The 27,957-nt window shown below is 50.7% G+C and overlaps 1 long non-coding RNA gene across 3 annotated transcripts; it reads right to left on the minus strand.

The window, feature by feature from the left end:
- Window positions 1-5,175: 5,175 nt before the first annotated feature.
- LOC131412779 (uncharacterized) lies at window positions 5,176-27,649 on the minus strand. Of its 3 annotated transcripts, XR_009221845.1 has the most exons (5): window positions 27,290-27,649; window positions 21,865-22,007; window positions 17,146-17,233; window positions 13,587-13,763; window positions 5,176-11,608 (listed from the first exon to the last, which is right to left on the minus strand). It is a non-coding gene; the product is annotated as an uncharacterized LOC131412779 (long non-coding RNA). The 3 variants fall into 3 exon arrangements; XR_009221843.1 differs by having other exon boundaries at window positions 5,176-13,763; window positions 27,290-27,646; XR_009221844.1 differs by having other exon boundaries at window positions 5,176-13,763; window positions 21,920-22,007; window positions 27,290-27,643.
- Between the last annotated feature and the right edge of the window lie 308 nt (window positions 27,650-27,957).

Here is a 27,957-nt window from a genome sequence, read left to right on the forward strand (position 1 = left end):
GTCTTTTGTGTCTGGCTTCTTGCACTAACCATAATGTCTTCAAGGTTTATCCACATTGTAGCATGTATGGGCATTTCATTTATTTTTATGACCAACATTTCATTGTATGGATATACCACATTTTGCTTACTCATTCGTTGATGGACAGCTGGGTTATTTCCACCTTTTGGCCATTGTGAATAATCCTGCTATGAATGAGCAGTGACTCTTAATATAGGTTTGGGGAGGAGATAAAAGGCATGAGCATCCTTGGGGCCATCCCAATGGTGTAGTGGTTAAGTTTGCTCCGCTTCGGTGGCCCAGTGTTCGTGGGTTTGGATCCCAGGTGCAGACCTACACACCACTCATCAAGCCATGCTATGGTGGCATCCCATATACAAAATAGAGGAAGAAGGGCACAGCTGTTAGCTCAGTTCTAACCTTCCTCAGCAAAAAGAGGAAGATTGGCAGCGTATGTTAGCTCAGGGCGAATCTTCCTCACACACACACACACACACACACACAAACAAAAAGGCACGAGCATCCCTCCTTCCCAGAACCTTCTAAAGGATGTGAGATTTCTTTTGCTTTATAAAAGAGACAATGGGCTAAACTAGGTTGAAAAATTTGGGTTTAAAGCAATTGAGATTAAAAGAAAACTTTCAATAAGAATTATATATCAATTATGCAAGAAACGTTGTTATATATTATATAATATATTCAGTAGGAACATGGGACCTAAGTGCTGAGCACGGAGAATCTGTTCTTTGCACTGTTTGTTTATAGTCTGTCTCTCTGCAGGATGCACTCTTGTGCATGGTGTCGGCCAGTGTTCGTGGAACAGATGATGGGAACATAGAGCAGCTGCGGTGAGGGAAGCACAGTGGACCTGACTACCTTTCTGCAGCAGGGTTCTTACCTGTGGGCCAGTCACCTAGAGGGCGACCAGATGCATCTGTTGTCACCAGCTTCCCACAGGAATCTAGCATTTCCTTTATTTACGAATGTGGGCAACAAGTGCCTGTGATTCTGTCAACAGTAGAAATTTCAGATATTTTCATATCATTGCAGCTTTTTCAAAATACCATTCATGCTCATCACTACTTTTAAAGATTTTATTTCTTTATTTTTTCCCCCCAAAGCCCCAGCAGATTGTTGTATGTCATAGTTGCACATCCCTCCAGTCGCTGCATGTGGGACGCGGCCTCAGCGTGGCCAGAGAAGTGGTGCATCGGTGCGCGCCCGGGATCCGAACCCGGGCCGCCAGCAGCGGAGTGTAAGCACTTAACCGCTAAGCCACGGGGCCGGCCCTCATCACTACTTTTAAATTATAGTCGTTATTAGACCAGTTGCTGCTGGATCTTGTTTAATGTGCTAAGAAGGGGCACATATACTACTCTATAACAAATTTGGTTTTATCAACTAATTTGACAATCATATTACCCTATAATTGTTCTGCTTTGTAATCCTATGTATTTATTTTTTGCCTTTATCCTTTGGGTCCATAGACATCGCTAGACTGGCAGAGGGGTCCGTGGTATATCCAAGGTTAAGAGCCTGCTCCGAGGGCTTGCTCCGCTGCCCCCTCTAGGGCCATCCCTGGGACACACACTATTCTGGTCCCAGATTATCACGGAGACTCCTGGTCACGACCTGTCTGTGTGTGTAGTGCCACCTGCTCACCACCAGGAGGAGCTGCTCCACCCAGGGGCGGGTTCAGGGCTTCCTCCCTCCCATCTTTGTCCTAACCAGGGCTGGCATCCCAACCTCCTGGGAGCTCGTTTTCCTTTTTTCTCTCTCTTTCCCTATTTTTTATCTTTTTGTTACAGAAAACTGCAAACATGAACAAAAGTATATGAACCCCCAGGGAGCCGTCAGCCAGCTTAAATAATTAGGGCCTCATGACCAGCCTTGTTTCATCCACACCCGGCCTGGGGAGGCTTTCTAAGGGCACAGATGCCGGGCCCTGCCTCAGATCGGGGAATCAGAGTCTTATGGCTTACAAAGCTCCCAGATGTTTGGTAACCACTGTTATGAACCTGGACCGCCTCCTGGACACCCCAGGTGACTGAGCGTGGGTCTCCAGACATCACTCTGGCTCTCAGGACCTCGACCTCCGACCCCCACCAGCCTGAGGGTCTTTTCCCATCTCTGACCCACATCCTCCCGCTCACACTCATTTCCTCTCACTCAGGCCCCATAGGACTCGGGGAACAGCTGGCTCTCGTCCTCTGTGCAGTCACTCTTCCTGTGTCTATTCTGAAAGCTCGTATTAAGTAACCCATGCCTCACGCCCTTGAGCAACCACCCACAGCCACATTCTGCTGGCGGCCAAGCCTGACATTGCCTCTTCCTGTAGATGGAGAACAGACCCTGGAGTTGACAATTTCTCGGCTTTTCAGACTGGAAAGATATTGTTAAGCTATTAAATCTTGATTTTGAAGTGTCTGGAAAAATCCCCCAGCCCCAAATTCTTATGTTGAAGTCCTAACCCCCAGTACCTCAAAAGTGACTATATTTGGAGACAGGGTCTTTAAAGAGGTAATTAAGTTAAAATGAGGTCATTAAGGTAGGCCCTAATCCAATATGACTGGTGTCCTTACAAAAAGGGGAAATTTGGACACAGACAAGTTCAAAGGGATGACCATGTAAAGACACAGGGAAAGGATGACCATCTGCAAGCCAAGGAGAGAGGCCTCAGAAGGAACCAACCCTGCCGACATTTTGATCTTGGACTTCCAGCCTCCAGAACTGTGAGAAAACAAATTTCTGTTGTTCAAGCCACCCAGTCTGTGGTACTTTGTTAAGGTAGCCCGAGCAAATTATGCAATACCCAAATGGGTACAATTCACAAAACCAACAAAATCCCCCCCTGAATTCTGATGAACCCGTTTCTGATTACTGCCAGAGGCAGCCTCATCCACAGGACCAGGGTTCTCTATTTCTGTGTGTCCCCTGGGTGGCCCTCGGTTCAGTTGGAGGGAGAATTCTGGTCCCATTCAGCCTCACTCATCCCGACTCTCCGGGTGAGTCAGTCACCATCTTTTACCAGAGCGCCTGCTCTGTGCCAGGCCTACTTGGGGGAAGTGGGCACCAAGTCCTGATCCCATACCAGATTATGAGTTTTATGTGAGATGAGAGTCCTCGTGACCTGCAGCCTGAAGGCCTATGGAAGGCTGTTTGGAAGAAGCGGCTACACAGTTCATGGGGCCCAGTGCAAAATGAAAATGTGCTGTTCAAAAATCATTAGAAATTTCAGTTTGGCGACAGCCCACATGCAGGGTCCCGGGTGACTGTACAGGTTGCACACCCATGAAGCTGGCTCTGCTGTTGGGGAACAACAAAGGGAGGAGTGAGAAGGCCAGAAAGTCCAGGACACGGGGATGTCACTGGGAGCCACTGACTTATCACGAGGACCTCGAATCAGCTGTCTGCCCTCTCTGATCTGAGCCTCGTGGAAACTTCCAGATCATGAGATGGGGAGACAGTTTCTACCCTGCTCCTACATTGTTTCGTCTCTCCTCTCCTCTCTGGATTCCATATTTCAGGAGTGACTTCAAATAGAAAAAGACAACTCCTCAAAGTTACTCATTTAGAGACAAGATCATCTGATTTCCATGAGTTAAGAAACCTAGACTAAGACATGATGTTTGCTGTAGAATGATGCAACATCAAGGATCCTGGGAAGGCGAGAGATGGTACCAGCCTGAACAACTGCTACGGAAATACTTCTCGGCTAAAGAGTAAAAGGCCTTCACACTTGGTAGTTTACTTTGACATTTCCAGTTCCAACAAAGAAGGATGAAGGGGCTTGTCCAAAGTGGCCCCAGGTAACATCCAGCCCTAGGAGATGGACACAAATGAGAGGCACATGGGATGAAGAGTGAGAGTCCCTTTTCCTCCTTCTTCTCCTCTGTGGTAGGTGTATCAGTTAGAGTTTGTGAGTTTCAAACAACAGATGGGACTCTGGTGAGCTCAAGCAAAAAGACGTCTAGTGGAAAACAAGGCAGCTCCTAGGATGGCAGGAACACTACGGCAAGAACGGGGACCAGGGAGCTGGGAGGACCCACATGGCCAGTGACAAGATCCTACTTTGAAGGCATGGGGGCAGTGGGACCGCGAGCATATTTCATCTGCACCCCGAGCTCACAAGACTCACACGGCCCAGGGGAGGGCAGGCAGATTGGAGGGAGCCCCCCAGACTGCATCTAGTGGGGTGAGAGGTTCCCCCAAGGACTAGGCAGGTGCTTCTAGGAGAGGATGCCAAGCAGCAAAAATACCCGATGCCCACTAGTCCTCGGGCATCCCTCGTAGCAGCCTGCCAAGTACAAGGCACAGACTAGGTGCTGAATTATTCCTTTCATTTTGACTGGATTCCCCACCACATCCATCAATTTTAACCACTGACCATGAGGAGAGCCCCAGAAAAGAGCAGCAAAGGTCATATCCTTTTTTTTTCTTAAACATATAACAGCTACAGTTTATAGATTATTTTGTACGTTTGCAAGCACAACCTTGGAAAACAGAAAAGAATTTGGTTTTAAATATTCCAAGAAATCTCATTCTAATTACATCAGTTCTCATCTGTGCCTGTTTCTGATCTGAAAAATGGGATTGTATTACAACGGACTCTCCCTAACGGGTGATTCAGAGAGGGAAGAATTCAGGGCTCCTATTGGGTTTTAAGAGCTCTGTCGGGTTCCCTCTGGCCACTCAGCCAAATTAGGGAGCAAAATGATCCTGCAGCTCATTTACCAAAACGGCCCTTAATTACTGACCCACCTCAGGGGCACCATTTGGTGCCTCATCCAAAGAGTATTTTTTAAGGGCATTGGGTGCCTAGATGTGTTCAAACATAAATATAATACATACATAAATATGTATATATACACACTTTTGTTTTTAATAAACTTTTTATTTTGGAATAATTTTAGATTTACAGAAAAGTTGCAAAGGATAGTACAGAGAATTCCATTATACCCTTCACCCAGTTTCTTTTTTTTTTTTTTGCTGAGGAAGACGGCCCTGGGCTAACATCTGTGCCCATCTTCCTCCACTTTATATGGGACGCCGCCACAGCATGGCTTGCCAAGCAGTGCGTCGGTGCGCGCCTGGGATCCGAACCAGCGAACCCCAGGCCGCCGCAGCGGAGCGCGCGCACTTAACCGCTTGCGCCACCGGGCCGGCCCCCACCCAGTTTCTTTTAATGTTAACATCTTACACAACCATGGGACATTTGTCAAAACTAAGAAATTAACATTAGTATATTACTTTTAACTAAGCCAAAGACCTTTTTTGTGTTTTACCAGATTTTCTACTCATGTCCCTTTTCAGTCAGGATCCAATCCAGGATACCACACTAGCATTCAGGCAAATATAAATATATATGTTTTAACTTTTTATTTTGAAATAATCATAGATTTACAGGAAATTGCGAAAAAAAAGGTACAGAGAGATCCTGTGTCCCCTTCACTCAGTTTCTCCCAGTGGTAACATCTTGTGTAACTACAGAACAACATCAAAACCAGGAAATTGATATTAGTACAATCTGCAGAGCTTATTAAATATATATGTATATATATATATTTTTTAATCAAATATATCTTTTATTTTATTTATTTTTTGGTGAGGAAGATTGGTCCTGAGCTAACATCTGTGCCAATCTTCCTCTATGTTGAATGTGGGACGCCGCCACAGCATGGCTTGATGAGCAGTGTGTAGGTCCACGCCCAGGATCCGAACCCACAAACCCCAGGCCACCAAAGCAGAGCATGTGAACTTAACCACTATGCCACCAGGCCGGCCCCCAAATATATATTTTAATCTATTTGCCTCATAGTCAAGAAGATCAAATACTTTCCCCCAAAACATAAAATCTGCGCCTAATTCCACCTGCCTCCAAACTCAAGTCCAATTGTGAAATTCTTGACTCCTCTCTCCCACCCACCAGCTATTGACTGGAATGTGCCCGCACAGTCCCAAAAGCAGAAGTGCCCTCTGCCAAGGGTCAGCGTATCCTCAACTTGCTGGACCTCGAACTCCCCAAACTCATGGCCAGTGGGCACGCGTGTGCGAGCGCGTGTGTGTGTGTGTGAGAGAGAGAGAGAGAGAGAGAGACAAACAGCCCCTCTTTGTCCCAATCCATTCTAAACTCACTCCCATGGAGCCAACACTGCTCCTCCCATCTCCCCAGGAGTGATAGAAAGATAAAGAGCTGGAAATATACCCCAATACATTTCTTCTACCACTGTCAGATACAAAGATGACAGAATCTATCCTACACATCTGCTCTAAAGACTGCAGAAGTAAATTAAATTGCCACAAAGACATCAGTTTTATCAAAGACCTGAACCGAAGCAAAGCCTGCCTGCTGTTTCCGTTTCCTTACTTATTACCCAAGAACTTCTGCGGGGGAACTCTGTCTGGGAAGGACCATTTCTCTTGTTTCTTGTTGGCATAACTGAAAGCAAAGGTAGATAGGAAAAGAGGTTATTTGCAAATGATTCTACCTGAACTACAATAATAGGTTCATTAGATCATAATCCACGAGTGTGGTCCCTTTAATTCAAAAGTTCAAGACCCTGAACCAACTGGTGGCTGGGAGAAGGCAGGCATTCTTTACTTCTGCCTAAAACTGGGAAAAATGTAAAGACTTCGGCTCAGAAGCCATCCCAAATGCTGCCCTGGTCAAAACTCCCCTGAGGGATCTGAGTGTTGGTCTGTCACAGCAGCCAGCATTCCAGGCATTCCTTCGGCCCCACTCCAGCCCACGCCCCGCTCCACGGGCCTGGGGAGCAGAGGGGAACTTGTGGCCAACTGGGCATGGGCGTGGCCAATCCAATGGCGTCACAAAGGGACCCTCTCTGCAGCAAGCCCTCCGAGCTCTGAGGAGAACCAGAACAATTCCCACAGGAATCCAGTTTGCTAAAGGGAGCCTGGCTGCCCGCTTTGCTCTCCAGCATTGAGAGCAAGAGGGCTGGCTTAGACTGGACGAGGGACCTATCAGCCGGACAGTGTCAAGGCCAAGGTCAGCCTCCGAATCCCAGAAAACCTCTGGAAGGGACCTCTGACTTTCATCAAGTGGTCAGAAAGGAAATGGGCTCCTCTCCCCTCAGAGCCAGGAAGCACCGAGATAGCAAGACAGAGCCAAAAGATGGGGTCCAGGCAGGTGGGCATGAGCAGGGGAGGTACCCTGTGCAGTGGCTGGAAGGGGAGCAGAGGGAGCACTCAAAGGCTGTCCTTGGCCTGCATCAGAGGTGCCGGAAGCCCCATCACCTCATGGACGCTGGAGGCTTGTCTTAGTCAATGGGGTCAGAGGAGCAAGCCACCAACATTTGGCTTCACCTTTCAGATCTGGGTGAATTCCTATAAGCACTAGTTTGGAGAACAATGGAAAAAATCAGTGGGACAGAGAACTGGAGTACTCATAGCTCAACATTAAAGGATACAAAGACACCAACGGGACAAAGGCAAGGACCAAAGGCTGGTTTAGTGGGTTCTGTCAACGTGCAGAGCCCGCTAACAGGTTATCCCAGGCTCATTGGAGGCCATGGATGTGCCCTGTGGTCCAAGACCTGGAGAAGCCACCACTGTGTCTTCGCTCTCCCTTCTCTGCTGGCTTGGGTCTGGTTCCTGTTGCCATGGCAATCCAGCTGGCCTCGCAGTTCACTGGACCCCAAGCTGGCACCTGTAGGTGGAGCTGGTGGGATCCAGAGAACTGAACTCTCTTCCCAACTGAGCTCCCTTTGGGAGGAACCTTTCCCATCAGCCACTGCAGCAGAAAACACCACCAAATTCTCATTCCCGTCAACATCCTGGGCCCGGCTTCAGCCGAAAAGAAAAATCCCCCCAAGGCAGACACATCTTCCAGTGCCCACAAAGGCGCATTCTCCAAAGCTAATGATTGCATTCGAAATTCGTCTCATGGGGGGAGAGAGAACGCATGTGTGTCCACGTTCAAGTCTCGCCACAAAGCAGGTCCACAGGGCAGCCATACTGCCCTAGGCCCATCTCTAAGGACAGGAGCCAGTGGGTAGGGCACAGATTCTCAAGCCAGACTGCTTGGGTTCAAAGGTCGCCCCCCTTTCTATCAGTTGCATCCTTAGTTACTTTTGCTCTTTGCACCTCTGTCTTCTTCTAAGATGGTGAGAACGACAGACTCTTGCTCACGAGATAACACATTTAGAATGCTTAGAACAGGGCTTCCTACCTAGTAAGTGCTCCGTAAGTGCTGGCTATTACTATGGCTGTGTGCAAACCCTTCCCAGCCCGGAGCCGCCCACACGCAAGCCTGCATGTCTTTTTCCTTCAACATCTGTGAGCAGGCCGCTCCCAGGGCCTACAGCTTGCTTCCCCAGCAGCCCTCACCAACCGACATGGCGGAGCAGAGCTGCCAACATCCTGGCCCAGGCGTCTCTCGCTGGCTCGCGTCTCCCGTCTGTTTCTTCCTCTCGGCCCAACAACGTGCAGCACTTCTAGGGCAGTATACTTGCTGATTGCTTCCTTCACTATTACTCACAACAACCAGCTAAGACACTGCCAAAGAAACACTCACAGCTGGCCCTGCCGACGACTTGGGGCAGGCCTGTCCTGCCTCTCCCCAGGACCTGTGGAGAAGAAGGAAATCCAGGGAGGAAAGAGAGGATGGAGGAGAAAGTTGAGACTGGCAACAGATCCCAACAGGGCTGGCCCACCACTAGCTGAGAAGGAGGGAAAAACCAGCCAGCGCTTCCCTGGAAGACAAAAAGTTAGACAATGACGATAGTTTAAAATCCACGTGTCTATATGAAAAGGAAACAATAGAACAAAGCAGCAGTGATTTCTGTCCCATCCAGGGCACCATTTAGAGAGTGTGTCAGTCAGAGTTCTGCCAGAGAAACAGAACCAGAAGGAGATACAGACTAAGAGATTTATTTCAAGGAATTGGCTCACGTGATTGTGTCAGCTGGGTAGGCCAGGCTGGAAACTCTGAGGCAGAGCTGACACTGCAGTCCGCAGGCGGAATTTCTTCTTCCTCAGGGAAACCCCAGCTCTGCTCTTAAGGCCTTCGACTGATTGGATGAGGCCCACCACATTATCAAGGATAATCTTTACTTAAACTCAACTGATTGTAGACGTTACCCATATCTGCAAAACGCCTTCCCAGCAGCACCTAGATTAGCGCTTGGTTGAATTACTGGGTACTCCAGCCTGGCCAAGCTGATACCTCATGCTGACCATCACAGAGGCTGCTTGAGGATCCAGGGACTAACCGCTTTGGATGTAGACCACCGACGGGACAGTTCCTCTTCCGTGTGGGTGTGGGGACGTACAGAGGTGTTCTCGGGAGGGTCAATGTGACCTCTACCCCAGCAGGGGAGGTCCGACAAACCGGAGTCACAGGCGAGGTGGTGCAGATAAAAGCAGCTCAGGAGTCAGCACAACCTCTCTGCCCAAGAGGAGGAAGTCCCCACGGCCTTCCCACATGCCCAGCAGGCAGGCACAAGGCTCCCCTCCCAGGGCTACTGAATGTCCAGTGGGTGTAGATGGGAGTTCACTCTTACCTTAGTCCTTTGCCCCCGAACAGCTGAACCTGAAATGCTCTGCCAAAAAGCAAGCCAGACTGGACTTGAATTACGATTTTTTAGTGTGGGAAAAATGCTCCTAATATGTCCAATTTTCTCCCAAAGGTGTGTTCCAGCAAAGCACATTTATCAGATTAGAGCTTTATCGTGTGGAAGAATCACCTGGAAGCTTGGTAAAGTGCAGTTTCCCAGCTCCACTCCGGAGCTTCTGATCCGGCAGGTCTGGGACGGGGCCAAAGGCACTTTCTGCAGGGACCATGTCCTCAAAAAGCACAGGGAGAAGCAGGAGCCTGAATCAAGTTCCCCCCATCTCAACGCCCAGATGGGGACCCCCGAATACTGACAACAGAAAGACTTCCCGAGGTAAAGACAGAGACACAGTGGAAATAAAGCAACAGTGGCACACATGGTCTCTGTGAGCACAGAACAGCATTTGGGACCGGCTGGCCCACCCAAAGATGGGGTGTGAGGGGCGGGAGTGGGCTCACGAGCTCTCACTGATTTGGGACCCAGCACATGGCACTGCTGCTGCAGAGAACAAAGGTCGGGTCGGGAAGGTGGAAGGGCCTGTGCGTTTCTTGGGGATGGGGCTTGCTCTGAACCCCAGCAGAAGTCTCAACAAGCACTAACAGAGCGTGAGAAGACAAGGGAACTGCCACAGCCTTGATCCAGCCCACCCTCCGGCTCAGAAACAGTCCCAAAGGAGAAGACGGCTCAGAAAAGCAAGACCAGATGCACCTTCTGCTAAGCAGCCCGGCCCCTGATTTCCACGCAGAACCACATTTTCTGAATCCGGGCAGTGACCTGAGTGAAGAGTCTGTCTATGGAGGCTGCGCCCCAGGCACCAGGGCTGGTCTTGCAGTTCTGGTCAGACAGAGAGACAATCTTCCCAGTCAGAGAGAGGAGGCCTGGACTTCAGGGATAATCTTCTAGTCAGACAGAAGAGGCAGGACTTCAGGAAAAGGTGAATAATCAGTCAGTGCCTGAAATTTCACTGTTCCATGAAACACAAAATACACCAAATCAGCAGTCTTTAACCCAGTCAGACTTTCCTGGAGAGTCACACCGAGGTCAGAGGGAACACACTTAGACTGAAACGTACATTCCTTTCTACGGAAAGGCCTTTGGTCCAGTTACCAGGCGAGCTTCTGCTGCATGGACACAAGATGCTTAAAAGGCGTGGAGCTCAGCTCAGAGCCCTGATTCTGCCTTCACCTCACTTCTCCTTACAGCGGCCCTTTGAGCCCCAGGCCCGAGGCGTCTTGCTGCAGAGCCAGCGCTGCTGGCCCAGGAACCAGCAGGAATGCGAGAAAACCAGAAGTCATTTTTACCAGGAGAGTTTTAAGTTCCTAGCACTTAACTTTTAAGTGCTGAAGAGAAAGTAGACTGTCATAACAAGCCTCTTGGATGCTATGATTCCTGGGAAAGCAGAAGCCCTCCCTCTCCAGGAGATGTGGAAATTCTCTCTGGAAGCCTCCTAATCCCACAGCACGTCTTTCAGAAAGCATGACCGGACCTTCACGCACCCATTACCTACCAACCGAGCGCCTGAGATGGGCTGAAGCTGCGCTGGGTGTTGAGGACTGGACAGGGAGGACGGCGGCCGTCCTGGCCCTTGGGGGATCCATGGGGAGAGATGCGCAGAAATCACAGACATGCAAAATTACAACCACAAGCAGTTCTGAACCAGGAGAACAGGTGTTCTTGAAGCACCCGCCTGTGGAAGAAGCACTGTACTGAGAAGTATCCTCCTGCGTTTCACGACGACGTCGAAAGCTCGAAGGAATTCTTCTGCCCTTGCGTTGATCTCATCCGGAAAACCTGACCCAGCTGCAGGAAGCTGATGGTGGCTCAGAGGAGCTTCGGAGACCGTCCAGGTTGGAGCCAGGGCAGAGAGAAACCTGCCTTAAGAATGGGGGTCCCAGGGACGGGGCCAAGAAAGAGCGACTTGGATATTTTCAGCCTCAAAAATTACCATCAGGTCTGTGTCCACTGGAACCAGCTTTCCCGGCAGGGCAGCCACTACTCTCGTTGCTCCCGAGTTTCAGGAGCCACCTGTGCCTGTCCTGGAGAAAACAGAAAACTCCAGCAAACCCTCAGTGGGTGACGCTGGTGCATGCCTGTCCCTCGCTGATCCTGCAGTGTCCCGGGTGAATGGCGGGCGTGCTTGCCGGCTCTTGGGAGCTGCCAGCCAGAAGCATGTTGCCTCTCCCTCTGCAGAGCTGGGAGACTTGTTCGTGTAACACCTCAATATTTAGAACTCTCATTTTTTCCTATTCTAGTTCTTGGGGATGGAGCCTTGAGCAGCCAACTCTGGGAGGCAGCAGGTTCACCAAGAGGGAAAAGAGCTCAAACACTTGAAAACCACCAGTTCAGATGCTTTCTGGGAAGAGGGCCTCCCTGGGAAGCAAAAGGCTGAGTAGACACCACGATTATCTAAAACTACCCTTTGCATTAACAATTGAGTATAAAATATATGTATTTTAGGAGTAAGAGTTACTGTATTACCCCCAAGTCAGTTAGAAATCTGAACACATATAAATTTTCTGATGTAGCAGATACTGTCCATTGCCTGCCCCAAATACACGCCCCTTCTTCTCCCGATCACAGGCCCTGATTTGGTTCGGATGATCTACCCTCTTCTCCCTAGTTATGTGCCGCGTGAATTCCATCACCATAACCCCTTCCGTTGCCACTGAGTGCCTGGGGCTGGGCAGGAGACATAATTCTGGCCAATGAGATTCTTGGGAAAGTCAGCAGGGGCTTCGGGAAAGGTTTCCTCATTCATAGCAAGAGACCCCCAGGAAGAGAATGGGAGCTGGTGGGAGACGAAGTCAGTATGTGGAGGATGAGAGAGCAGACACACGGAGCGAACCTTACTCCTGGACATCGCTGGGCCACTGGATATTACCCATCACGAAGCTGCCTGACCTCTGGACTTAACGTTTTATAACATTTTTAATGTTCTGATTATTTAAGTCATTCTCTTACTTGCAGAGGAAGGAATCCTAACTGATATATCCCATAGTCTAAGCAATTTGGGCTCGGAATTAAAAAAAAAAAAATCAAACCACTTAACAAAAAGCAATGTCTCTGTCACGAAAGGTTCAACGACAGCAGAATCAGCTTCCCTGTCCTCTCACTGCAACGGATAACGTGCAAGGGCAGTTTTAGACAATCATGGTGTCTGCCCTCAGCCTCTCACTCCCAGGGAGGCCCTCTTCTCAGGAAGCATCCGGGCGACATTCCATGACGGCAGCAGGTAGGAGAGAGCACCGATTGGACTGCTGAGACGAAGACGGTAAATACCTTTTCAACAATGTCACATAAGACAAAACCAGTCCTTGCTTCAGGCGGGGAGTCCTGGGTTTGTTCTTCAGACCTGGGCTCCTTCCCTTCCTGTCCTCAGGCCAGAAATCCCCCAAAAGGCAGACTAAGGGAAGATTCACTGGCTAAATACAGTGGGAATGAAAATGCTGGAGCCTGGCATTCACAAGTCTCGTCTTCTTAACGGGAGAGGTGATTTCAAAACTTCAAACAATTTCAAAATACAATCCAGCCCAAGGGGCTGTAATATAAATTTGAGTTTTGGAAGAAGCCCCACATGCCCCATGTTTCTCTGAGTAGGCATTGAGGGTGCTGCCCCGAAAAAGCCAAGCCCTGGTGCTGAGCAGAGGCAGCCCCCACCCCAACCTCTCCTTATGGAAATGGAAGACAGACAGCCACCTAACCACAACAAAGCCTTCCACAGGCTTGCCATTTGCAGTTACAAAAAGAATCTCATCGTTTCTGGACCCTGTCTTCCCAATTTGCCATTAAGCATCCAGGCTCCATAAAAAATTTACTTTTCAGAACAAAGGACCAGACAATTAGAAATGTTTCTCTAATGCCAAGGCCAGATTTCATACACACAAACACAACAAATCCCTCTCCAAACAAATTCACGACTTCCCCTGCTAATCCCAAAGGCCTTCTTCTCAAGCTGTAAGTGTTCCCTGATTGACAGCGAACCAAACCGGCAGAAAAAATGAAAAGGTGGGTTACCTGCTTTGTGGGCTGAGGGAGGACCAGGGATCGGACCTTCAGCTGTGGACCCGCAACCGCGGGGCTGGCTCCACCTGTCCGACCTGTCGGGCGTGCTGCTGCCTCCGGGCCTGGCAAGGCTGCCAGGGGCTGGACTCAGACTCGAGGCCAGCGCCTGGGCCCCTCCATGGATGTGCACTCACCTGCAGAGAGGTGCCGGCACACAGGTCCCCTCCCCTCTCTGCTCCCCCCACTGTGACCTGCCCCCCGCCCCCCCAGCCAATCAGGCACTGGAACATCTCTCCTAAGTCATTTGGATTCTAAACCTAAAGCTGGTGGAAAGAAAGAACAAAAGGGAAGAGGAAGGAGGAAGACAGTGAGAGGAAAAACCCTGACCCCCACATCTACCATCAGTCCCTTGGTGATGGTCAGGGAGGTGGGGCCAGGTGGGACCAGGAGCCTGGGCAAGGCCATCACGGTGATCAGCAGGGTCAGATTCCAGAGCTGCTCTTTCCCTCTGGGTGGCTATTTTGGGAAAGTAGCTTTACTCCAGCCGTCAACAGACTGGCTACCGCAGACACTGGAATCCGGAAGACTCTGAGCTCTGCCAGGCCCAGCGCAGGTAAAGGCAGAACAGCCCCAGGGAGCAAAGGGCAAGTTCCAGGCACCCCAAAACTCTGAGCACACACAGGCCCAGCCATCCCTCTTGTCCCAGCCCTTCGATAGGATCACCGAGTACCTGGGGCACTGTCTAGTCTGTAAGAGGAGGACCTGGCTTGATGTATTAACCAGATGCTGGTGGGCACAGCTGATAGTGCTGGTGGCGTGGGGTCCAGCGGCATCACCGGTTATTTTCCCGCCATTCAGGACTAGGAGCCCTTGGCAGCCAGATCTAGCTTCTCCTCCCTTTCACTCCCTGGCCCCTGACACCCGTCAACTGCAAGTCGACAGTGAGCAGGGGAGCTCACAGCCGTCTGAACATAAGGTCACAGATGGTACGTGGGAAGGGGCGGGCCTGGGCATCCCAACCACCGCTCAAGTTCAGTCGCATGCTTCGGAGGCTGCCAATTAAGCCAAGCCTCTGGAAGCCAGCGAAGAACAGAAACGGCGACGCCCGAGAGGAGAGCTGAGGGCACAACGATCTTATAACTAGGTTTTCAAGTGCAAGGCAGATGCTAAGATCTGAAGCCCCTACTAGGAAAGCAGGAAGGAGACAGTGAGGCAGGAAAGGAGCCACGAGAGGACCAGTGAGGGAATTCAGACAGAACCCAACCTCTTTCCTCTGGGGTTACAGCCCCACTCACAGAAGGCGGGAAGCAGAAGGCTGCTGTCGCTGGGCGTGGCCTCCGACCTCAGGGCTGAGTCGGCCCTCAGAGCACCACTGCTTTGTGAAGCCCCATCTCCAAGCCAGCGGCTCGCTCTGTGGCCCCAAGAAGGGCCAGCGAACAGGCTGGGTCTTACTCAAGGGGCCTGATAAACAGCAGCGGGGTGTGACCCTGCGGGTCCATCCTGGGACCTGGTTCTCCCCTTCTCGCTCTCAAGCAGCCCGTCCGTTGCCTTCCTACCCCCCCAGGCCTGGGTCAGAGGCCTTAAGAAAATCCCCCAAGCACTAGCCAACTTCAGACTGCCCTGGCCCTTAGATCATCTGTAGTCACTGGGCTAAGACCCAAACTAAGAGGAGAGAAATGCTTAGCGATTTCGGAAAACTGAACCGCGAAGGTGCTCACAATACAATCCTGGGCGGCAGCTCGGCGTGCCCTTAAATATTTTGGGGAAGTTATTTACCAAGTGGAGCTAAAAAAGAAGTGCCTCCAATTTAGTAGACAAGAATCTTTTAAATTTACATACAAAGTCCCATGATAAGTCATTTGGGATCCCCCAAAGTAGGAAGGCTGCTTGTGGTTAGAGCTGGGTGAGTCAACGAAACAAACAAATGAACCCGATGAGGTCAGCCTTTTGGAAAAGGAACAAAGAAAATTGCACCCGAGCAAGGGGCAGCTTACGATGCCAAAGCAGGGGTCACAGAAAGCCCAGTCCTGAATCCTCGAATCCAGTGGTTCTCAATGGGGGCGATTTTGCCCCCTTGGGGACACTTGGCAAAGTCTGGAGGCATTTCTGGTTGTCACAACTGGGGGTGGGGGATGCTACTGGCATCCAGTGGGTACAGGCCAGGAATGCTGCTGAACATCTCAGTGCACAGGACAGCCCCCACAACAGAGAATCACCCTGCCTCAAATGTCACTAATACTGCGACTGAGGAACAGCTCTAAAACCATGAAAAATATTTTTCTCTCTTCTTTAAAAGTCCCGGCAAATGGTCACCTTTAGTCACTGGACAGACATGTCCCTCAGCCCAGAGGGCCACTGGTGGGGACACCTCCTATCTGTGGCAAGGCCAGGCGATCACGGGGTCGGTATCTTTGGTTGGGCCTCTGGGAAAAGACCTCAGCTTGGGCGAGCTGCCCGGCTGCTCCAGGACTGCACTCGCCCTGGCCAAGGGTTCCAGTCCTCAGTACTTAGCCCCCTGCCGCTCGGCTCTGAAGAGCTCACAGTGAAGCTATGGAGAAAGTGGTGAGAGCCTTGTCAGAGCAGACAACCTCCCCTGTGGCAGGTGCTTCACAGGCATCGAGGACCTTTCACACACTTTGTCTCGCCTGAATAAATAAGAGCCTCGCCCATTAAAGCTTTCTTTCTGCGTTCCTGACCTGCCAGGCCAGTGGAACATGCAGTGGCCACACAGCCAAGTGCGCAGGGGGATGGGGAGGGGGAGAAGGGGAAGTGTCCACCTTCATATCACAGGAAGGCAAGGCACAGAGGGAAGCTGAGAGCTGACTGAGAGCCCGAGCTGAGTCCAGCCGGACCCCACCCCGGACCTCCAGAGACAAGCCGTGTGGGGGGAACCTGAGTAGGAAGATTCGCAGTCACTCCTGCCTGGTGAGCCCCCAGGGTCCAGAGCTGAGCTGATGACAGCTGGGGTTACCCTAGCTCTTACCTCCAGGCCCCTGCAATCGAAGGTCTGGATGTGAGTCTCGCAGAGCCTGAGGCTCCGGAAATATAAGGAGCAGATCACACTCCTGGAGATTTTTCTGGTCTGCCGTAAGGCTTAGCGAACAGTTAACAAAAGCGACCCCAGGGAGCTGGGTGGGCGGGAAGGACACACACCCAGGGCAGACAGTGGCCGCCTTTGGGGAGCTGGGAGTTGGGTGGAGAGGCAGGCCAGAAACGGACCCAACCCATTAACTTCATCTATCTCTGGACTGTGACTTTTTATGGGTATTATTACTAATTTTATAATTTTATTTATTTATTTTTGTGAGGAAGATTGTCACTGAGCTAACATCTGTGCCCATCTTCTTCTATTTTGTATATGGGATGCCACCATAGCACGGCTTGATGAGTGGTGCGAAGGTCTGCGCCCAGGATCCGAACCTGCAAACCCCGGGCCACTGAAGCGGAGCGTGCAAACTTAACCGCTACACCACCGGGCCAGCCCCTAATTTTATAATTTTAAAAGAACATTAAAAAAAAAAGAAGGAGGGCAGAATATCTCGTATCCATGCCCACTTTCCTGGGAATACACCTCACCTGCTCAGGACACTCTCCATGGCAGTCTTGCACTGGCTGCTGATCCAGGTCACCAGACTCCAGAAACCGCCCCAAGTGAGATTCTGCAAAGGCCAAAGAGAAAGGGCAGAGGCGGTGAGAGTGGGCACCTGGTGCTGAACGAGCATCTCTCTCCAGCTAATCTCAGGAAATGAGAAAAACAAGCCCATGCACAGGCCAGGAGCCGGGCGGGGAGGGAGGCTGCGGGCCTGACACCCCTACATCTCCTGCCAGCACCTCCTGAGCAGGTACCCCGTCACCACCAATGGTCCCCTCAGACCAAGACAAGGTTCTGGATCCATCGCTCACCCCTGAAGGTCACGATGAAGAGGAAACTCATGCGCGGCTGAAAGGCTTTGCCCCCCACTCTCCACCCCCCACCTTTAAGCTCGGCACCTTCTCAATTCCAACAAGGCACAGCCTCCTTGAACCGCCCATGCTGACCTCCATCGCGCCCCACCTCCCTACCCCCGGAACCTGAGCTCTGGTTTTCCATCTACAGTCTTGCCTCAGCCTCAGGCCTGAGGCTTGGCATTGTCACTACTGCTTAACCTCTTACTTCTCTCACCATGAGAGCTCTGGGCTCCCCTCCGCTGGCTCTGTCCCCCACAGCCTGGTGAACAACTCTCACATGCGTCCCCAAGACCTTCCACCTTCCCAGCTTCTCCCCCTTGCAAGAGAGGCCCAGACACCCAGAGACAGGGCAGAGCTGGGTAGACAGGGCCGACCCGACGGGACAACTCACGTGCTCTGACATTCTTAAGGGCATCTACTTCCCCACTAACATCAATGGCAAGACTAGAAATGGAAGGTTTGGCCATGACGACATCACATTTTAACAATATAGTATACATTGTAAAATGTTGTAAAGAGAAATAGATAAGTTGACAAAATAACGTTCAAAGTAATAATCTAAAGTTTATGTGTGTGTTTGTGTCTTTAGCTTAAGAATATACAGGAACAAAGGCAACAAAAGCAATATTCCCAGTGGGCTAGACAGAGAAGTCACTTTGCTGCCATGGAGGTGCTGCCCCCCTGGGTCACCCAAGAGGGGAGCAGCGCTCTGTAGCTGCAGTCCGGGCACTCTGTGCAGGGCTGCTGGCTCTGGAGGTTAACTGGTGATCTGGGATGCGGAGGGGAAGAGAGTCAGAAGCCAAGCAGATATGAATTCACTGCACTGGGTGGTAAATTAACGGGGGAACCTACTTTCTGCCCTCCAATGGGAAGGGCTCAAGCATCAAGTCTGTTTATAAGGAAGAGCATCAGGACCCAATGTCCAAACGTGGTCGGACAGCTCAAGGCTGGCCCGAGAGAAATTATAAAGGAGGGATGTTTGTGGACCCCCAGGTGCTGTGCCTTCTGCTCCTGTCCCCACATACTGATGGCCACTTTCCACCGACACTCTCAAGTATTCATCATCCTCAGACCTTGCCTGACCCCTGGTTCACTGAGCAAAACCTGCCCTCAGAAGGACACCAGGGTATTGGAACTAGGCATGCCATGCCCCAAAGCAACAACACCATACAGGTGGGCAGGCACGCACACTCAGCCAGGAAGTCCACTTAACCGAGTGCCTGTGCTCAGAGCAGACCTCAGACATCCGGAAACACGGCTGGTGCCTCCTCGAGGGCAGGGCCACGCCTCACTTCACTTTTGTATCCCTGGCACCCAGCATGGTGGTGGGCCAGAGTAGAAACCCAGACACTCAGTGAATGAGTAAAAGAAGGTGTAATACAGAAACAGCAGCTGCAGAAATATCAAGCAGCCCCACTATGCACTAAGCACCTTCTAAACTCTTTAGCTGCATCCCTCATCATGGTAGGCTGAAAAACAGCCCCACAAAGGACATCCACGTCAAATCCCTGGAACCTGTGAATATGACCATATTTGGAAAAAAGGTCTTTGCAGACGTGATTAACTAAGGATTTTGAGATCATCCCAGATAATGCGGGTGGGGCCTAAATCCAATGACAAGCGTCCTTCCAAACTGAGGCAGAAGGAGATTTGAGAAGCAGAAGACACAGATACAGAGGTGATGTGAAGACAGAGGCAGAGATTGGAGTGATACAGCCACAAGTCCAGGAGTGCCAGGGCGGCCACCAGCAGCTGGAAGGGACCGGAAGGATTCTTCCCCAGAGCCTCCAGAGGGAGTGCAGTCCTGCTGAATTTGGGACTTCTGGCCTCCAGAAGGGTGAGAGAAGAAATTTCTGTTGTTTTAAGCCACACAGTTTGTGGTAATTTGTTATAGCAGCTGCAGGAAACTAATACTCTCCTGGCGTCATCAATTAACTCATTAAACTACTGGGGGTGGGAGATAAGGAGTTTGGAGGGGGTAGGGGAGGGAGGAGTAAGACGGAGGCCTCTGAGCAGCCCAAACTCCTGTGACTAAGCTCATGCCCTCCCTGAGAATGTATTGTTACCCCCGCAGAAATTAATAAAGGAACCTTAACTAAATTGGAGTCGGGAAGGCCAGTAGAGGGAGCCCTCATCCCCATCACACATCCTCAATTACACCAACAGGAAGAGACATGCCCTTCCATCTCTGAGGGGAAGTAAAATTATTTTACTACTGAAGGAAGATTTCTCTTCCCAACCACAACAGCCCAGCCAATGAGAAATGCTGCAGCTCAGCCAATGAGAAGCCGTTGCCACCCTGAACTCTTACTTTCCTCCAATGGATTTTCTTTAGAACAGCCCCTCCCTACTCCCCCCTTTTCTCTATAAAAGCAGCTCCCCTCCTTTGTTTGTTGGATTTGCCTATGGTTGGCCATAGCATGCACATCCCAAACTGCAATTCTTTTGGCTATTCCCGAATAAACTCATTTTGAGGGTAAAATAAGAGGCGAGTTCGCTTTTTAAGTTGACACTCCCAATATTGTGTTCTGTTAATATTCTCACATCTGTTAATCAATATCTCCTTGAATAAACATAGTCACCCCAACTGTACAGTTCGCTAAGATTCAAAATCAAGTAAATGAATGACTAATAGTAAACAAAAGCAATGAATCAAAGTAACACTTTTGTTTTCAAATGACACCCACTTCCTTATTCTGATACTGGGGTGGGGGCAGGCTTGCCCCTGAAATCCACTTATTAACTCTTACTTACACACAATGCTAACCTGATACAGGGATGGGGGTTTCTGACGCCACAGTAATTTAGAAGCAGCAACTCAGAAGGGAGGAAAAGGTTTGCTGAAATCAGATTCACTAACAAAACCAAGGAGACACAAGTGAGGGGCAGAGGACAACAGAAGAAATGAAAATGCTGTAAAACACACTTGCCAATACTAAAAAGACCTGAACTCTGAGGCTGGGGCCTTCAGGCCATTGTTCCACACTACACAGCCCAGCCACAAATGTTCAAAGTGATAATCTGGCTCAGCAGGAAAAGGTAAATTGTCTTTATTCTGTTTTAAGAAGCATACTGTTCCCTTTGTCTGCCTGTCCCTGCAGTGAACTCCAGCGTGGTCCCCCGCCCAGGAGGAGTGAAGCCGCCCATGATGTCCCAGGCAGAGGATGTCCCACCCTCTCCTCTCTGTTAACTCTGCCCTGGATGCGGTGGAAGGACATGGCCACGTCTGTGTCAGTGCCCAGAACAGTACTGGACACACAACACAGAGGGACTCACCAGAGTGTGCCGGACACGTGAACACAGGAATGAATGAATAATTGAATAAATAAATGAATGGATGAATTTTAGTTTTGATGTCTGAATGTTTTATAATTTTATTTGTTTATTTATATTTTTCCCCCAAAGCCCCAGTAGATAGTTGTATGTCATAGCTGCACATCCTTCTAGTTGCTGTATGTGGGACGCGGCCTCAGCATGGCCGGAGAAGCGGTGCGTCGGTGCGCGCCCGGGATCCGAACCCAGGCCGCCAGCAGCGGAGCGCGCACTTAACCGCTAAGCCACGGGGCCGGCCCGATGTCTGAATGTTTTAAATGTCTGAATTCTTCACTGGGCTCTCCCTTCTCTCTGCTGACTCCTCCTCCAGTTCCTGGGGCTCCATTTCTCTTTCATAAAATTCCTAGGACCATTTAACCATGGAAACAGCCACAACTGCATTAATTCCCTGGAGGGCAGGTCCTTGAAATCCAGGGGGATCAGGAAAAAATGTAAGAAATGCTGCAGGTGTCCTGACTTTTTTTTTTAAGTTGTAAATTGCTGACATGATAAGAAATTAGGAGGACAAAAGATCCACAGATAGAATTAGAAACTGTGGTGGACAGACCCTTGGGTGGTCCCTGTGATGGTGGCCTCCTGGTGTTCACACTCTTGTGCAATCTACCCCCTTGAGCATGGGCAGGACCCAGGACTTACTTCTAACCAACAGAATACGGCTAAGGTGGCGGGACGTCGCTCCAGTGACTGCAGTTCTCAAAGTGCCTTCACACCCGTTTCGGTTCCCATGGCCCCGGGCAGTCACTCTCCACCTTGGTGGCAACAGAGTGCCTACGACTGCAGACTGTGAGCCACACTACATGCATTCAAGCTGGGGTTCTGCCATAACCACACGGTGTCCCGCGATGTGATCCTCCAAGCCTCAGTTTCCTCACACATAAAATGGGGACAACAGTAGCTACCTCACAGCGTTGTTATAAGGATTAAATAAGGAAAGATTTGAAAAGCGCTTAGCACAGTGCACACAGCAAGAGCTCAGTAAATGTCTGTTATTTATGCATTCACTATTTACCTTCTGTTGTCCTGACTGGACTTTAAAGTCCGTGAGGGCAGCGATGCTGTCTTACCCGCTGTTGCAGAGCCTTGAACAGGGCGTGGATCCAGGAGTAAAAGTTGTGAACGAATGAGGCGTCTCCTGCCATCCTCCTAGCGTCTCTGCGAGGAAGGCAGGACAAGGATGATTTATTCCAAGACAAGAAAATAGGTTGAGAGATGTTAAATTCTTGTCCAGTACCACCGAGGAGATGAGAGATAAAACGAGGACTATCTTACTCCCAAACAACGTTCTTTACCTTTATTTCTCCTCTGCCTTAACTACAACTTGAACAAAGTTAATTTGACACATATTAAGGATAAGTGTAAGTGTTAGCCTCCAGTACAGTAATTAGGCTTAAATGGAAACAATTCACATAAATGAACATAATTAGTGCTATGTGTACACAATCGAAGCTTGCGTTTCTGGAAGCATTTGGGAGAAGGTGTGATTCTTTGGTGAAGGGGAGGGAATGAGAGAGGCGGGAAAGTGTTTGCTTTTTTTTCTTGAGTTCAGCATGGCCTGATGTGGCTTGAGTGGCTCTAAGGGAATGGAAGTTTTGAAGTGTTCTGGGGCTAAATGGCTTTTGAGGGGATAGGACAGTCCTCAGTGGGTGCCAAAGTGGGGCACCCCAGGCTCAGAATTGTGGGACAGTGGGCGAGGGACATTATGCTTGAGACCGAAAGGGAAGGGGTGAAAAGCAAATTCTACCTGGTTTGAAGTATTACTCTGGGCCTGTCCCATCTTCTCTCCTGCTAAAAGGCCAACGCAGCAGTCCTCTCACCCTTGCTGAGTCTCTACGTCCCAGCCCACATCCCTCGCCTGGTTCTGCCCTGATCAGGGAGGTGGGTGTTCAGGGCAGGCAGATGGCTGGGTGGTACCCAGGGTGAGCAAATTCAACACAGGCCCTCGAGCAGCTGTTTCTCAGCAGATTATCAGGAACTGTTTCTCTGTCTCTTGGGGTTGGAGGTGAGAGATCTGAATGTGCTTGGGGTTTGAGGAGACAATTCTGAGAACCACTACCTGCCTTGTGGTGATCCTGGAGGAGAGACTGTAGAGATCAGTGGTCAATCACATGGTCTAGGATTTTAAACTTGCTTCACCCCATCCCTGGTGGTGGGTTTCATAATAAAAGGGGTTATAGCGACAGTAGCCTTATCCACTTTCATTTCAAGTCCATTTTAATTAATTTTGTTGCGAGATGATGTGACAGCCTCAGAATATGTTTAATGCCAGGATCAGGAATCAATTTGGTTCAAGTCAACTGACACTCGCCCCCCGCCCCCAACTGTCAGGTCAGCTCTTTCTCCTCTGGATGGAACCTCCCTTCCTCCGCCCACTCTCCCTTCTACTGAGTGTTGAAACTCCACTTTCCTCAGAGGGAGCTGAGGCACACCCAGCCTGCAGCCACTCTGGCAAGAGGAGAAGGAGCTTTCTGTCCAGAGGAGGCGATGGGAACCAGGCAGGAGCTGCCCACTGGGTGCTAGGTGAGGTGGGGAGGCTGAGGGGAGTGAGTCAGCTCCGTTCTCAGGAAGGGACAAGACAAGCATCAAACGACAGTGCAGTTAGAGGTCCCGTGGTACCACAGGGGTCAGGGTGGGGCCCCAGGGCAAGACTGGTCAGCCATGGGCTCCATACATGGGAACTCCCCGAAAGCACTGGGATCAGTTACCATCTGCCCACAGCCAGGGACACAAGAGCAGGGTGTATTCTCTTTGCATCAACCCAAGGCATTTTACTCCATTTAAATATGTGCAAAACTAGTTAAAAACAAAAAATGAAAGCATCAATTTTTAGGAAGGGGAAGATAGGGATATTTGCAATGCAAAAATCAAACAAACCAAAAACTCCAAAAACTTCACTAGATTATATCAGTGTAGAGAAAGGTTCTTCTGATTTAGTGAAGGTATTAAATATCTGTGAAAGCAAAGCTTTTTATGACTGATGATACCTAATAGCTGCCAGAGTGCCTGCTCCATGTTTCTGCACATTAGCTAATTGATTTTATACTGTGACTCTACGAAGTGAGTCCCAACATAAGCCCAATTTTACAGATGAGGAACCAAACCCAGGCAGCCACACTCTCTTCCTCAAGGTGTGATATGAGCAGGTGTTTCTGTCCCCTGTCCTAACACAAGAGATGCAGGCAACTCCTCCAGCGATGGCCACAAGTGCGAGCTCAGCAAGAACTGCTCAACAGCTCTGGGGTGAGCCTGCGTCAACATCACCTCCTAAGGAGGGGAGTCCCACGGCCCCCCTGAACCTCACTTCTCATCTATCAAGAACGAAGATCATAATCCCCGCACTTGACTTGGTGGCGTCACACAAAATCTGACAGGGTGAAGGTCAGGGCATGAAAACAAGGCCTCTGGGGCAGGTTCTCTCACTCTTCTGCCTCTCCCCCTGCCCTCTGGCCCCTGGGAGCCCTCAGCCATTTCACTCCACCAACACCCCCTTCATAAGAACCCTCCACCCAGTCCAACTCTGCTATCCGTAACAGACTGCTAAACATGCCTTGCGCGTTCCTAATTTGGCTAATGCCATTCCCTTCAACTTACCTTTACTTTCTCTACAAATGTCTCAGAATCTTGGCTGCTCTCCCAAGCTCAGATCGAATCCATTCTACTTCTATAAAACTGTCTTGTCCTCTCTCCAGCCCTATGAGCCCCTGAAATCCCAGAACATTTACTATCCTATTACATTCCCCACTTGGCCTTTAGGTATTCTGCACTGCATAGCAGTCCTACAACATTTCAGGTATGCGTGCATCCACCCATCCATCCATGCATCCACCCATCCATCCATGCATCTACTCATCCATCCATGCGTCCACTCAATAAACATTATCAATCACCTGCCATATGCCAGGCACTGTTCCATCACTTCCCTTGTCCATTCTCTTTCCATCTCAAAGGTGACTATTTCCCACTTTCTGCTCTCCCTCAAACTTCCACCACCCACTCCCTTGCCTCACCCAGTCTCATGGCACTAGGTATCATCTTAGTCACTGAGACCCCTCCTGCCCTGACCTCTCTCCTACACTCCAGGTTCCAACACCCACTGCCATCTCCACTTGGGAGTCAAATGGGCAACTTTTGGTAGCCAAATCAGAACTCCAGATCACCCATAAAACCCTGCAGCCTGCTCCTCCAAGTTCTTCACATCTCAATAAATGACTCCCCCATCTGTGCAAGCCACAAACTTTAGATAGTCATCTTTGTCTCCTCTTTGTTTTGCCCCATCCCCATGTCCATTCAGCAACAGACTCTATTGGCTCTACCTTCAAAACCTGCTGCCTCTATGCCCTCCACGCCACAGCCCTAGTCCAAGCCCCTGTGGTTTCTAGTGGGACCAAAGAACAGCCTCCAGCAGGTCGACCTGCTGCCACTCTTAGCTCTGTATATTCTTTACACAACAGCCAGAGTGATAGTTTTAAAACATAGGATCACGACAAAACCCTCCAAAGGCTGCTGAACATCACCCTTTGGATTTCATGCTAAGTCCTCAGGGAATACAAAGCCTCCCATGATCTGGCCCCTGCCTGACTTCACCTGTTACCGCTCACCTCTAGCCTCACTGGCTTTCTTGTAAATTTCTCAAATGCACCAAACACAGGACCTCTGCCCTTGCTGGCCCTTCTGCCTGAAAAGCCCTCCCTTCCCCTCAGGGACTTAACCCCCTCCCTGGCACTCTTTATCCTCCTACCCCTTCAAAGCATTTATTACAACCTAACATCGTTTTAAATATTTATTTTGTTCATTTATTGCCTGTTTCCTCCATCAGAAGATGAGCTCCACAAAAGCAAGAATTTGCGTATTGGTTCGATGCTGTATTCCCAATGATAAAATAATGTTGGCACATAGCAAGGACTCGATAAATATCTGTTGAATGAATGAATGAGTCCTGCCTCGTTATTTTCTTATTAGATACGTCTGACCTCCTCTAACCCGAGGTTGAGCAGCCTATAACCAGGGGCAGCATCTTGTTCATCCTTTCATCTTCCTACACCTCTTGGCCCAGGGGCCAGTTACAAGGGCAGGTGCAGGCCTGGGAATGGCAATCAGGTTACACGATCAATGGGAAGTACTGCCTGGCATGATGTGATGAGAAGGACCCGGAGGCCAGTCTAGGTGTAGCGTTACTGATTTGTGATGTGTCTCAGAGACCCAAAGGAGGAAATAAAAGTGCAGTCTGTGGGGCCGCCAAGCCTGTTAACCAGGAGATCCTCGAGGCTGGAGAGAAAGCTGAATTGGCAGGACACAGCAGGATAGTCCTGGCCAGTCCTCAGGTTTGGGAAGCTAAGGAGATAGGCCACTAGCCCTACAGGGCAGCAGATGCCAATTGGCCCCAGGGTACCAGCTGATGCTGCCCCATCAGCCCTCTGCCCCTGGATAGACCCTCAAGGGGAATGGAACCCTCAAGCCCACCATCTCAGCCATTACTCCACAGCACTTGTGGTTCATGCAGGACACAGAGGCTCAGAGAAGGGGCCATTGTCCTGAATATCTCTCAGACCTGGGGGCCGAGACCCATAACTTAGAGTGGGCCATTTGGGCCTCTTGACATGACTCTTGACATCTGCTAAAGAGTTCCACAGGCACTTATCCAGGAAGTCCAGCCACTCCTTCCTGCAGGAGACCAGCGTGAAACCGTATCAGACCGGCGCAGGCCCTGAGGCTTTCTGCACACCCATGCTGTCCTCTCGCTCCCTGCGCCCCACCAGGCACAGAAACAGTCAAGGTGTTGGGGCATGTGCCCCACATCCACCTAACCTGGGGGAGGAGCCTCCACCGCACTGCTGCTTGCCATGCGGTGAACTCCCCTCCCTTGCAGCCTCCATCCTGACCTGCAGCTCCCAGGCTGGACAGTGCTCCGGCCAGCAGGGGTGCTCATGTTCACCTTGGGGACACGAAGGCTGACACTCCTTTTCCTGTTCTTCTCTTTGAAAGACTAGGTGGCAGACCCGACCTCTTATAACACTACTTTAGCCACCGAAGCACTTGCACGTCTGAGATGTTGCACCGTTTTGGGGAGCTAGTCTCAGCCAAAGGCTCACTTTCAGGAAATGGAGGTATTTGCTCCCATCTCCTGTGGGTCAGCAGCAGCAGTAAAGCCAGAGTCCCCATTTCCACTCCTAGACCAGAGAGCCCTCCTGCACCCACGATGGAGAGTGAGGAAGAAAGAAATAACCAGCCGTGCAAAAACCAAAAAAAAAGGAACCCTTTCTCTTCAGAGATTATGAAATCAAAGAGCATTTTGTTGCTTCTTGGAAATTCTTCTCCTTGTGACTCGGGGGCGACACAATTCAACAGAGTTTCCATTATTATTATTATTAAAGCACTTGGTCTAGTTGCTGCCTCCTTCTTTTCGAACTTTCACACAGACTGAGAACACAAGCGTTTACCTGCTCTCACCCCAGAACGCGGCGAGCAGGTCGCGCGGGCTTCCAGCTCCCTCCTTCCCGGGGCTTGGCTCCAAGACTCCAGAAAATCGCGAAATCCCCCCAGCTCTGTACGGTCACTGAGGGAAGCAGCCCGGCTCTGAACAAGCCCAGGCAAGCCCAGGCAGAGCCCGCTTCTGGGTCCTCCCTCCTGCGCTCACCACCCGGCCCCGAGGAGGGAGACGCCTCTCCCCTGCCCCAGATCCGGGGAGTCGGCTCGCCCCCGGGATGGGGCGCCGGCGTCTCCTCCACCTGAAAAAGAAAAGGGCCAGGCGGAGAAAGGAGGGGCGGGTAGGGGCGGCGCCAGCCCGCGAGGGATTGGGGCGGGGGCGCAGCGGGCACTCGGGTCACGTCGGGCGATAGGGTGTGCGCGCTGCCCAAGGCCCGGGGCGCCGCGGCGGGGCGCACTGCAAGGGGACGGCGCGCGCTGGGCCGTGGGGCGGGTTCCCCCGGGCACGGGGTCCGGGCCCCGGGCCCCTCCACCGCTGCCGCCGCCTGGGCTGGCCCTTCCCTGGCGAGAGCGCCGGTTCTGCGCAGCGCTCCTCGCCTCCGCCCGCCGTGGGGTCCCGGGGCGCGCCTCCCAGAGCCGATGTCCCGGGCTCCACGGCCATCGCGACCCTTCCGCGGGCTTC

The sequence above is a fragment of the Diceros bicornis genome, chromosome 13 (genome assembly GCF_020826845.1).
Source record: "Diceros bicornis minor isolate mBicDic1 chromosome 13, mDicBic1.mat.cur, whole genome shotgun sequence".
Lineage (NCBI taxonomy): Eukaryota > Metazoa > Chordata > Mammalia > Perissodactyla > Rhinocerotidae > Diceros > Diceros bicornis.